This window comes from Mus caroli, unplaced genomic scaffold (assembly GCF_978045245.1).
Source record: "Mus caroli unplaced genomic scaffold, Mus_caroli_1 scaffold_13, whole genome shotgun sequence".
Classification (NCBI taxonomy): domain Eukaryota; kingdom Metazoa; phylum Chordata; class Mammalia; order Rodentia; family Muridae; genus Mus; species Mus caroli.
The window spans coordinates 70884963-70897365 of record NW_028227268.1 but is presented as its reverse complement, the minus strand read 5'-3'; the positions used below and the strand labels follow the sequence as shown (position 1 = coordinate 70897365).

General features: G+C 40.9%; 1 pseudogene across 1 annotated transcript; it reads right to left on the bottom strand.

Annotated features, from left to right (window-relative positions):
• Positions 1-6276: 6276 nt before the first annotated feature.
• LOC147001525 (olfactory receptor 2Y1-like) lies at positions 6277-10266 on the bottom strand (annotated as a pseudogene). Its single transcript, XR_015044870.1, has 2 exons — positions 10087-10266; positions 6277-7209 (listed from the first exon to the last, which is right to left on the bottom strand). The product of XR_015044870.1 is annotated as an olfactory receptor 2Y1-like (transcript).
• Between the last annotated feature and the right edge of the window lie 2137 nt (positions 10267-12403).

The window sequence follows — 12403 nt, the reverse complement described above, 5'->3', positions numbered from 1 at the left end:
CAAGAGCTGGGATTAAAGACATGCACCACCACCACCACCTGGCCTTCTATGAACATCTGAGTAATCAGTAGCCTAAAATTCCCTGAAAAAGTTTGCCCGAGAGGAGACAGGGGGGTCAGGACAGAAAGCTAGCCTGAGATGACCACCAGTCTGGCACCAGGGGTCCTGGACTGGGAGCTTGCCTGAGACAACCACCAGTCTGACACCAGGCAGACCCAGATGGGCTCTCAGAATGAGCAGCAAGCCGGAGACTAGAGGAGCCCTGCCTGGGACTGTGGCCCTGGGTAGGAGTGAGGCCAAGAAAGATGACCCTTGCAAGGGGTCACTCAAATTGAGCTGTATGAGGAGTGAGCTCCAGATGATCACCAGACTGGGGCCCAGACAAGGGAGCTAGCCTGAGGCTACCACCAGTCCAATGTCTTGCAGGCTTGGGGGTTGGGCAGACCATGACCAAGATGACCCCTGCCCAATGCCATAATCTGTGAGAGGAATATCGCACTCCTGAGGCCCAAGACACTCAGAGACCCCAGGCACTAAGAGCAAGAGCCAGAGCCAGAGCCAGAGCCAGAGAGCCAGAGCCAGAGCCAGAGCCAGAGCCAGAGCCAGAGCCAGAGCCAGAGCCAGAGCCAGAGCCAGAGCCAGAGCCAGAGCCAGAGCCAGAGTCAGAGCCAAAGCGAGAACAAGAGATTGGTGGAGAAATTGAAGAGAAAGACAAGCAGAAGGATGTGGGCACAATGACGAGAGGCAGAAATTGAGACTTGAGGGTAGTGAGGAACAGCCTGGTGTGAGTAGCCCGTGATGCCACCTGAGTCTATGGTGGAGTCCTGGCCAGTGCTGCCAGTGGGGGACACATCTGAGTCTGTAGCCCTGCAACAGCAGGTTGTCTGCTACCACCAAGGCCAGACAGACATCCTGGTCTGTACTGCCACCTGCGAACATGTTGATGTCTGAGGGTTTTGCAGAACTGACCCCACCCCTTACCTGGGAATTCTGGGAGAGCTGGACCTGGAGACACGAAAACAGGAAAGCTGATCCCATCCCAACCCAGCTGCAGAACTTGGGAGAGGGGGCCCTGCACCTCACCTGAGCAGCACAGTAGAGCTGGCCCTGGTTGCAGGGTTGTGGTGAGTGGGCCAAGGGCATGAGAGTTGTCTCTGTCCCTCACCTGCTGCAGCACTCAGGAAAGCAGGCCCTGAACATCACCCAGGCAGTAGAGCTGGTCCTGATGGCAGGGGTGCAGCTTAGATACCTCTTAGACACAGATCTGGGGCTTTGAATTGGCTCAACTGAACATCTACCCCATTGATGAACTGTTGGAGGACGTGAAGGGGCTAATTCTACAAATCCAAAACTACAGGATCTCCATGACACAGGGCAACAACAGGATATCTGAGAGGAGTCTCAGTGAGATTATAGTATTGATAGAGTAGTAGAAGCCAGAGGCCTTGTACCAGACCAAGGAGTCATTGCAATGAACATTTGCAAGCAAAAAAGTGTGGACAGTAGGGTATACTGTGGGACACACTGTGACACACTACACTTTTACAATAATATTTTTATTTTTTTCTTTGTTGGGGGGCATTGCACAGGTGGAGAGCAGGTATGAGGTGAGGGGGAGATGACTGGGATTGGGGTGCATAATGTGAAATTCACAAAAAATCAATAAAATGTTAAAAAAAACTGATATAATAATTTTATTTAAAATGTGTTGGAATTTGTCATGGCTTATCATATAATCTCCTCTGGAGAATGGCCCAGGTACTACTGATAAATAAATGTTGTCTGCTGTTGTATGAAATATTCTGTAGATAACTATTAGGCCTACTTGTGCCATGGTAAATTCAACTTCTCTATTTCCTTATTGATTTTATACTAGATGATTTGTCCATTGTTAAAAGTAAGGTATTACAGTCCTCTGGCATAGTATTGCATAAGAGTCTATCTTTCCATTTAGATATATTGATGCTTGTTTTTGTATATGTTTGCTCTGATGTCAATTTCATATAAACTGGTGCACACCTTTAATTCCAGCACTCAGGAAGCAGAGGCAGGCAGATCACTGAGTTCAAGGTCATCTGGTCTTCAGAGTTCCAGGACAGCCAGGGCTACACAGAGAAACCCTATCTTGAACCCTCCCCTCCAAATAATAATGATAATAATAATAAATTATATATTAATATATTATACACAAATAAACAAATAGATGTATATCTATAATTGTTATTTCCTTTTGCTGAATTGACCCTTTCATCACTGACTCTTCTCTCTTTTCCATCCTGAGTTTCTTGCTATACACTGTGGACTGGTCTCAAACTGATGCTTCACTTTCCTGAGTGCTGGGACCACAGGCATGAGCTATGGCTGGCTTCTTGTGTCTTTTCATGGTCTGCTTTAAAAAAGCCTATGTTCACTGTAAGAGATGAGCTCATTCTAAGAAACACATAACAGCAAGCCATTCACCCTGTATCTTTTTTAGAAAATTTATTATAATATTAAAATTATAATAAATTAAAATTGTATTTAAAATTATTATAATATTATTTATAATAAATTTTTGGAAAATTTAACTCATTTCTAGCCAAGGTATCTGCAGATGATCATATTACACCCATTAGTAAATTAGCTCTTTGTTGTGTTTCTGTCTTCCTCTCTTTCGTCTTTTCTGTAGCTAAGTGCTTTACTCTATTAGTGTGTTATTATTACCTTTGTATCATATTTTAGCTTGCCTAGTATAGATATTTTCTTTGTGGAAACCACAGAGTTTGCAAAAATGTTCTCATTATGACCTTATTTTGAAGCAATAGCATCAGAATGTGCACTTAAAGATAAAGTCAGAAAAAGTAATGTAAATAATAATAAAATTATTAAAATGCTATATGAACACTGATATAAAAACTCTGTGCATCCCATCCCTTCCACATTTTGAATTTTGATATACAGACTTATCTTGCCCATCTCTTCCCATACAGATTTTTAGTTTCCATACAGTGATGTGCTTGACCTCCACAGCATATGATAATATTCATAATATTAGAATATTCTGAATTTGTATAATTACTCTTACCAGTGAACTTTACCCCCCAGGATTGTTCTCTTGGTTGTTAATTCCTGTTTTCTGGAGAGCAGAGAGCTTTCAGCATTTATATAGGAAAGTTGTGTGGAGCTATATTTAGTCAATTTCTGAGAGTCTGGAAGTGTCTTTATCCATCCTCATTTCTAGTGTGCTAGGAGGGCACCTAGACCCATATCTCAGCTGATGTCACTGCAAGTCAAACTATGAATCTGTCCCACATTGGCACAGGTTTCTATGAATCACTGGGATAAGTCTATAGCTCCATCTGATGGAGTCCAAGTTTTTAGCTGGGCTGCAGTATGCTGGCAGGAGGGTGGTGGAAACAATCCCTGCCAAGGCTGATGCTAACCTAGGCCCACCCAAGTCTTATAATAACCGAGTCCTGTGTAGTCCAGGGTAGAGGCACACTCAGGGCTATGAATGCAAGCTAGTACTTGACTTTTTACTACAGTTGTGTACATATCTGCCTGATTTGGGGGCAGGTCAAAAGGCTCTCCTGCAGACCACTGCTTGTCTAAGAGTGATCTTTCATATCTTCTTGGTGTTGATTCACCATGATAGCCCTGCACTGAGCTCCAAAGCCAAATGCAGTTTCTATGCCTGGCTGCCCAGCAGGCAGGGTCTTGTCATGCCTCTGTTGTTGAAGATTAGGAGGTGTACGGAAACAGTCCCCCACTCATTGTGCTAATGTAGCTCTGGGCTTTTTCTGGAGATGCAAGGGTCACAGGGCTCCAAACAGCACCAAGCTTCACCTTGGTGGCTCTGTCCTGGGTTTCTAGGCTAAGGACTAGATTTAATTCTTTCTCTCCCCTCTAAGTGGAAACCATCTTTGCCTGTGCTGCTTGCAGTTAGGAGCAAAGGTCCATGGACAACATTTTCCATCCTGCTTTCTTGATGCATCCCTTTTTTAAAAATTAATATTTTTCACGGTATATTTTGGTCATGTTCCCCTCAGCTTGTCCCAGATGCTTCCCATCTCTCTACCCACTGAACTTCATGTGTGCTGTTTGTCTCTGTGACTGTCTCTGTCTGTCTGACTGTCTCTTCCTTTCTTTAATCATCCATTATACTAAACCTAGGCACTGTGTACCTTCATCTGGCTTCTGCAGTTGTTACGAAGTATTAACAATCATTTGTTCCATGAATAATTTCCAACCATGAGACAATGACGACGGAGAGATCCTTCTTACACTCTTGCTCTGTCTCCAGTATCCACACCTGTGTATTATATCTTTAAATACATGGGGTGAGATGATACTTGGAAACATCACCTTCTTTAAAAAAAGTCCTTTAGCTAAAAATTATTTGGACTTTATATGCTGACACTAGAAATGACTGTCACTAGAATATTCTGTCTCCTCCATGTGTGTGTGTGTGTGTGTGTGTGTATACACACACACATATATATATGTATATATATAATCTTATATACATATATATGTCACATACACACATATATTTATATATATGAACATATACATGTATACATATACACATGTGTGCACACATGTATATATGTATGTATGCATATGTGTCTACATGTACACACATATACATCCACATATACATGTATACACATGTGTACATACATAAACACATATATACACACACACACATATATAATTTCCTGCTTTTTCTCTCTCCCTCTTTTTTTCTCTCCTTCCCTCCCATGCTACTATTTTGTTATAATGTTTCTTCTTATATCATCTCTTTAGGTGTATTGTTTTTGTTTGACTTTTTTTTTTTTTTTTTTTTTTTTTTTGGTTTTTCGAGACAGGGTTTCTCTGTATAGCCCTGGCTGTCCTGGAACTCACTTTGTAGACCAGGCTGGCCTCGAACTCAGAAATCCGCCTGCCTCTGCCTCCCAAGTGCTGGGATTAAAAGTTGCGCCACCACCTCCCGGCTTGACTTTTTTCTATTCTCTTTCTTTTCACATGGTAAGTAATTTCTGTATGTATAAGTCACTAGTTTTACTTTTATTTGAAATGTATATATGATGATGTACATGCATGCTACATGAAATAATCAAATCAGAGTAATTTGGATTTCTATGAGCTTAAATTTTTTGTTATTTCTGTATTGAGACTCTTCTATTTCATAATTTTGAAATATACAATGGATTTTGAAACATAGTCTTATTTCTGGGACATAGAAGATGAGAATGTCTTCTATATAAGTGAATTTTGGTACCTATTAGTGAACTAGTTCCTGTCCCATGTCACTCTTATCCCCAGGCCTCCAGTGACTAGTGCCCAATCCACTACTTCTATGACATCAGTGTTGTAAGTGTCACTGTATGAATAAGAAGCCCTGATGTTTGACTTTCTCTGTCTTGCATATTTCACTTACTATAGCATCCAATTCTAACCACATCGCTGACTATAAAAGGACTTAATTCTCTGCAATGCCAACATTTTATTGCATATAGGAACCACATTTTCTTTGTCCATTCAACCACCACTGGACACCTGATTGACACCTTATCTCTACTGTGAAGAAAAATTATTTAACATGGAGGATTGAGGAGAAAATGCCTTCTGTATTACTCTATGTAGCCCGACAACAGTTCATGGTGTAGCTGAAGAGATGCTATTGCCTCTCTTTTCGTTCTACACCATCCTAATGCTTCTGCCTTTTTTCTAAGTAATTAAAACGATATCCCATCTGAACCTTGTCGTACTTCATGGAGTACCTCTGCTCATGCTTTCCTTAATTGACACATATGTTGTAGAGGAGTAGCTGCCATAAAAGACACGGGCCATGAGATATGAGTGGATATGGCCTGGGTCATACTTACTTAGAGAGGATATGAGAATACTTATGACAGTCTCTGGCACATCACCATCTGCATGGCAGGACACCCTGAATGACAATTTGTGAAAATGCTGCTATTCTGAATTTGGTCTTCTTTCACTATCAGCTGTGCCTAGAATCCATGTGCATTCTCTCTAGAAGGATCACTGTATCTTAATCTCAAACTCATTCCCTTGGAAAGTTAAGATAGGAATCAACACGCTGCACAATGCCTTTAAACATGATGCTAGGATGATTGTCATGAGTTCATCACTCTCACCTTCCAGTCAAGACAGGAGATGGAACTATACGATCTGAGGAAGGGTGATTAAAAAGCCCTTGGTTAAAGGACAGTATGTGTTTCAGAATGAGTGTTATTATGCAACACTTTATTGCTCCCCTTCCCCCTTCTATGCTGAGTCTGTGCTCCTGCCTAGCACCTTCCACAGTGTTCCTTTCACATCCTTGTTCCTCGGTGTATAGATCAGAGGATTGAGCATGGGGGTGATGATAGTATAAAAAAGGGCAAGAAATGTTCCCTCCTTCTCAGAATACCTGTGGACAGGTTGGAGGTATGTGTAGATACCTGAGCCATAAAACATGGCAACCACAATGAGATGAGATGCACACGTCCCAAAAGCCTTCCTGCAACCAGCCATTGACCTGATGTTCAGCACTGCCTTGGCAATGTGAGCATAGGAGCCTAGAATTAGCAGTAAAGGACACACTAAGATTATGACCCGGGCCACAAACAAATTGACCTCTGTTCCTCCTGTGTCCTCACAGGCCATCTTCAGGAGAATAGGTAGCTCACAGAAGTGATTCAGTTGGTGTCCACAGAGAGGCATGGTCATCACAAGGCTTGTCTGGATCAGAGAGTTCACAAGGCCTCCCACCCAGGAGAATACAACCAATGCTCTGCAGAGAACAGGGTGTATAATGGTTGTGTAGTGGGGTGGGCGACACACAGCAGCATATCGATCTACAGCCATTGCCACCAAAAGCACACACTCAATGCCTCCCAGTGAGAGCACTATGCAGAGCTGGGCCACACACCTTCCAAAGCTGATGGTCCTGTCAAGTCCAGAGAGGTTGACCAGAAGCTGGGGCACAGTGCTGGCAGTGTAGCAGAGGTCCAGGAAGGAGAGGTGGCAGAGGAAGTAGTTCATGGGTGTGTGCAGGTAAACGTCCAGTCAAGACAGAATGATCTTGCCAAAGAGAGTCAGAGAGTAGAAAATAGAAATGAAAGCAAAAGGATGGGTTCTACGTGAGGCCAGTCTGAGAAGCCCACTAAAATGAAGCCCTCTTCTGAACTGGTGTTCAAATATTCCATAGTCTTCCACCTGTACAAACAGAAGACAACTCAATGCTATTTATGGAATAAATAGCAGAGGACCCACATAAATAAATTGCAGAGGACTCACATAAAGTTCCCAGCACCCACATGCTGTAATTATTATTCTTAAATGCACCAAAATCCCACATTTTGAGTTGCTACTCTACTCAATTCTGTTGAGTCTTCCATTCCTTCTCTGAACCCTTCAGTCCAAAAAAGTCTCTTGTTGTCTTTCAAATTAACGACTTTTATTTTTCTTCAGTTGTTGTTATATTTCTCTATCTATCTATCTATCTATCTATCTATCTATCTATCTATCATCTATCTATCTCCTATCTACCTATCTACTCTCTATCTACCATCTCTGTCTATCTATCTACATCTCTATCTGTCTGTCTATCTATCTATCTATCTATCTATCTATCTATCTATCTATCTATCTAGTCTTCTTTAGCCTGGAGGCAACTAAGTTGACAGTGGTGTGACCTCAGATTCAACTAATTCTTGTTGCTTGTTTGTTCTATGACTTTTGCCAGGCTAGGTTCTCTGGTCAGTTCTCTGGATATGATCCTTCCTTGTCTGAAAGGAGAGATGATCTACTGTGATCCTTGTGGCATGGACATCAGAATCCAAAGGCATTAATGTAGAAACTTTATCAATAATCTAGTGTGTGTGTGTGTGTGTGTGTTGTAAGTGTTAGAGTTCTGTGTTGTTTTGACTTCCTTCTTTTCTAGTCTCTGAGACAATCTCTTTCAGGACTTTGAATCAAAGAAGTAATCTGTCTGAGTTTGCAGCCTCTGGGTTTTTATTTTCCATCTCTTGCTTGATAAATGTGGTAAATAAACCAATTCTTGGAGCCTTGACTTGCTTCCATCTGTCCCAAAAGACTAAATACCAGGTGGTTTCTTCTGGGAGGAAACATGTATATTCTTTTTTTTTTTTTTTTTTTTTTTTTTTTTTTTAGATTTATTTATTGTATATGAGTACACTGTCACTGTTTCAGACACACCAGAAGAAGGCATTGGATCCAATTACAGATGGTTGTGAGCCACCATGCGGCTGCTGGGAATTGAACTCAGGACCTCTGGAAGAGCAGCCAGTGCTCTTAACCGCTGAGCCATCTCTCTAGCCCCTGTATATTCTTTTTGATGAATCTCAATAGTTTGTTGCTCTTGCAACTAAACTTTTTTTTTTTGTATTTTGTCACAAGAGTGCTTTTGAACTTTTTTTTCCATTTGAGATCCAACCTCCTTGGAAATAGGAAACAGTGTGAAAATGCATACTAATGCCTTCTTTAATGTCACAAGAAGTGATGAACTCATGTCACTTTTTCATGACATGTGGATCTTAAATGCATTTTCTTGAGTGAAACATTTAATCTTCCATAAACTGTGATAAATACTTTAGCATTTTTTTAAAAAAATGTATGCATTTGAGTATTTGCCTATATGTATGTCCATGGAACATTCCTGGTACACACTGAGGCCAGAAGAAGGTGTCAGATCCTCTGGAACTGGAGTTGCTCACAGCTGTGAGCTGCCATGTGGGTGCTGGGAACTTTATGTGGGTCCTCTGCAAGAGCAATGAGAACTGCTGAACCACCTTTCCTACCCAATAATTTATTTTTTAACAAAGAATCCTGAACTACAAGAGCATTTGAATAAGCTAAGGAAATATGGCAAACATTAAAAAAATTGCGTTTCTTTAGAGATTGTTGTGCTAAAAGTTAAACAAAAGTACAAGATTTTAGGTGTTCAATGTAGGGCTCTTTGATTTTCTTAGTTAAGGTTCTTCTTATGCATTGTATTTATTTTATTACTATTATCAGTGGAATACTTTCCCTTCCTCATGGTTTTCTTTAGGAACATAATTTATTTTTATGTTGTATTTGTATCTTAAGATTTAGCTGAATTCCTTTATTTCTGTCAGTTTTTAAAATTGCATTGAGCTCTGGTTATCTATTTTTACCCCAGTGGCTCTCAAACTGTGGGTTGTGACCCCTTTGGGGATTACATATCAGAAGCAAAATTGCAGCTATGAAGTAGCAACAGAATAATTTTATGGCTGGGTGTCACCATAGCACGAGGAACTGCCATAAAGGGTCACAGCACTAGGAAGGTCATGAATTGGGAAGGTTTGGATGGTCGAATTTTCAAACAGTTGATTTTACTCCATCCTGCTTAAATTTGTCATCTTTTATTTACCTGTCTTGGAGAAAGTGGATGTACATGTGCAGAAATATCAAAATAGACCATCGCCCACCTCATGTACAAATAGCAACTGAAAGTGGGTTCTATACTCTTATTATAACACCACAAACTGAGTGGCAAAAATGATGGACTTGATTTTTGGCAAAGATGTTTTTAAACCTGTCCTTACAAACACACTTGAAACAGACAGTGAAGCCCAGTGTAACCTACAGGCTCTGGGTGGTCTTGTTGTAGTGGCTGTACACACGTTGGTCAGAGGCTGTGTGGGAAGCCTCTGTACACTATTGCTATGAGTTAAACTGCTCCAAATTATTTATTCTATTAAGCTATTCTAAGAATAGTAAGCATTTGGACAAAACAAGAAATAAATACTTGCTATTACAAATAAAATTGTAGGTAATTTGTTTCTAGGAAACTTGCCTTGGAAGAAATGATACAGATGTTCTTTGAAAGGAGTGATGTGATGTGGTGTAAAGGACCACCTTGGAACTAAATAAGGAAGGAAGACCAGTATAAAAGGAGCAAGCATAGGTAAGTGTGTTCTTCACTTCAATTGAGCTAACAAAAAATAGCCATACAAATAATGAATTCTATGCAGCTACAGAATCAACTGACCCGGCCCATAGAGGCCCACAGAGACCAAACCACCAGCCAGGAGCCTGTATGGGACTCACCTACGCCCTCTGCACACTGCAATGGTTGTGCATCTTGGTCGTCATGTGGGAATCCTAAGAGCAGGAGCAGGGGCTGCCTCTGACTCTGTGGCCCTCATGTGGGACCCGTTCTCCCCACTGGGCTGCCTCTTCTAGCATCAAGGGAAGCTGCACCTAGCATTACTGCATCTTGATGCCAAGGACAGTTGGTATCCATGGAGGGGGGCTCTTCTTTTCTGGAGAGAGTGGGAGGAGGAGTGGGTAGGTGGGATCAGAGAAGTGGAGTTAGGACTGGGAGGGAGAAAAGGGAGGGGAAACTGGTTGAGATGTAAAGTAAGTAATTGGTCACAAGACAGGCCTCAACAGATACAAAAATATTGAAATTATCCCATGCATCCTATCAGATCACCACAGACTAAGGCTGATCTTCAATAACAACATAAATAATAGAAAGCCAACATTCACATGCAAACTGAACAACACTCTACTCAATGATAACTTGGTAAAGGAAGAAATAAAAAAAGAGATCTAAGACTTTTTAGAGTTTAATGAAAATGAAGCCACAACATACCCAGACTTATGGGACACAATAAAAGGAAATAAGAGGAAAACTCACAGCTCTGAGTGCCGCCATAAAGAAACTAGAGAGGCATACACTAGCAGCTTGACAGCACACCTAAAAGCTCCAGAACAAAAGGAAGCAAATTCACCCAAGAGGAGTAGACAGCAGGAAATAATCAAACTCAGGACTGAAATCAACCAAGTGGAAACAAAAAGAACTATACAAAGAATCAACCAAACCAGGAGCTGGTTCTTTGAGAAAATCAACAAGATAGATAAACCATTAGCCAGACTAACTAGAGGGCACAGGGACAGTACCTTAATTAACAAAATCAGAAATGAAAAAGGAGACATAACAACAGAACCTAAGGAAATCCAAAACATCATCAGATCCTATTACAAAAGCCCATACTCAACATAACTGGAAAACCTGGATGAAATGAAAATGGACAATTTTCTAGACAGATACCAGGTAGCAAAGTTAACTCAGGATCAGATTAATGATCTAAAGAGTCCCATTTCCCCTAAATAAATAGAAGCAGTCATTAATCGTCTCCCAACCAAAAAAAAAAAAAAAAGCCCAGGACCAGATGGGTTTAATGCAGAGCTCTATCAGACCTTCAAAGAAGACCTAATTCCAATTCTCCTCAAACTATTTCACAAAATAGAAACACTAGGTACTCTACCCAACTCATTCTATGAAGCCACAATTACTCTGAAACCTAAACCACACAGAGATCCAACAAAGAAAGAGAACTTCAGACCCAATTTCCCTTATGAGATGTAAAGTAAGTAAATAAATAAATACATTAATTAAAATATATATTCCATGAGTATTTTGAATGACAATACAAAATGAAAAATTTGATAGTGCAAGATACTACTAAAATATTTATATTATTTTATTATTTCTTTATGCTTATTTATGTTTGTGTCTGTGTGTCTTTGTGCACATGGATGTCCACAGAGTCCAGAAGAGAGTATTGGATCCCACTCTGGAGTTAAAGCTGACTGTGAGCTGAGAACTGAACTCTGGGCCCTTGGAAGAGCAGCAAGCACTCTTTAACCATTGAGCTGTCTCTCTAGTCCCATATTTAAGATACATATATTGTCCTTTCAGAAGAATATAGTAATGTAAAGGTAGAGGGCCAATCATAAACGCATTTATTTTAAACAGTAAAAAACTTGAAAAACTTTACTAAAAACTTAAAAAATTTACTAAGAAATGAGAGGAAAAACCAAGACCCATAAAGTGTTTGTCCATAAAACATGAAAATAGAATAGTGTAAAAAATTGTTCTCTAAAGGTTGATGTTTTATTTTCCATTTCCCCTTCCTTCCTTCCTTCCTTCCTTCCTTCCTTCTTTCCTTCCTTCCTTCCTTCCTTCCTTCCTCCCTCCCTCCCTCCCTCCCTCCCTCCCTCCCTCCCTCCCTTCTTTCTTTCTTTCTTTCTTTCTTTCTTTCTTTCTTTCTTGACAGAGTTTTCTCGTGTGTAGCCCTGACTGTCGTGGAACTAGCTCTGTAGACCAGGCTGACCTCCAGCTTACAGAGATCTGGCTACCTCTGCCTCTGGGCTGGGATTAAAAAGTCTGCACCACCTTCGCCTGGCTAACAGCCTGTACTTGTAACCTCTGAGCCAGCAGGCTGCTACTGCAGACTCCTCTCTGTGAACCTGTGAAGAGATGGCCAGAGAACCACAAGCTGAGCCTCACCCCGGCTCAAAAAGTAAATAATGAATAAAAAGAAAACGAGATCCTTGTCTCATGCTCAAGTTCCTG